Below are 1,160 nucleotides of genomic sequence, written 5' to 3' on the forward strand. Positions count from 1 at the left end.
ACAATAAAAATATGTTTTTAAAAACCATCATGGTCAATCCAACCACAAATGAGTTAAATGAATGTTTCCTGTGGTCTGAAAAAGAAAATCCCAATATGGCTTCGAACCATATCCAATGGCAGCAGAGATTTCAACTTGCGGCCTTCTCCCCCTATGTCCATCCCTAACTCTTCTTCGATCTTAAATCCTACTTCCCCCATGAAACAAAGGAAGCCCTTCCATGCTGTGGCCCTGACCTACACATCTTCTGAGAACATATACTCACAAGTGCTCTGGAGTCTAAGTGAAAGCAAATGCAAAGACGGGAAGAGCAGTGTCACATAAATCTTTTAAGAAAACATCAGCATTACCTTTTTCACCAAGATGGCACCGAAAGCGAAGAAGGGAGCTCCTGCCCCTCCTAAAGCCGAAGCCAAGGAAAAGGCTTTGAAGGCCAAGAAGGCAGTGCTGAAAGGTGTCCATAGCCACAAAAAGAAGAAGATCCCCACTTCACCCACCTTCCGGCGGCCCAAGACGCTACGGCTCCGAAGACAGCCCAAAAACCCTCGAAGAGTGCTCCGAGGAGAAACAAGCTTGACCACTATGCTATCATCAAGTTCCCCTGACCACTGAGTCAGCCACGAGGAAAATAGAAGACAACAACACACTGGTGTCCATTGTGGATGTTAAGGCCAACAAGCATCAGATCAAACAGGCTGTGAAGAAGCTCTATGACATTGATGTGGCTAAGGTCAATACCCTGATCAGACCTGATGGAGAGAAGAAGGCATATGTTCCACTGGCTCCTGATTACGATGCTTTAGATGTTGCCAACAAAATTGGAATCATCTAAACTGAATCAAGCTGGCAAATTATAAATATACATTTTTTCCCACCAAAAAAAGAGAAAACATCAGCATTAAAGCAACCAGTGTCTGTTTCAGTCATTTATGGTCACCTGGCAGTTTACTGCTTTCACCTGGAGCAGGTAGACTCCAAATCAAGTCCTACCTTCTTTGTTTCCTGGCCAGGGAAACTTCAAACAAGTTACTGAACTGTCACCTAGAGTCACTTCAAGGTCAACATGTCATAATAATAATAACACTTACCTTTTAAGGTTCTTGATGGAAGTTAAATGAGATAATACATGTTATGAAAATCACTCAGTGACTGTGGTTTTT

General features: G+C 42.9%; 1 pseudogene; it reads left to right on the forward strand.

The window, feature by feature from the left end:
* The first annotated feature begins 363 nt into the window (after window positions 1-363).
* Window positions 364-874, forward strand: LOC105980452 (annotated as a pseudogene).
* Window positions 875-1,160: the final 286 nt, after the last annotated feature.

This window comes from Dipodomys ordii, unplaced genomic scaffold (assembly GCF_000151885.1).
Source record: "Dipodomys ordii isolate 6190 unplaced genomic scaffold, Dord_2.0 Scaffold9, whole genome shotgun sequence".
Classification (NCBI taxonomy): domain Eukaryota; kingdom Metazoa; phylum Chordata; class Mammalia; order Rodentia; family Heteromyidae; genus Dipodomys; species Dipodomys ordii.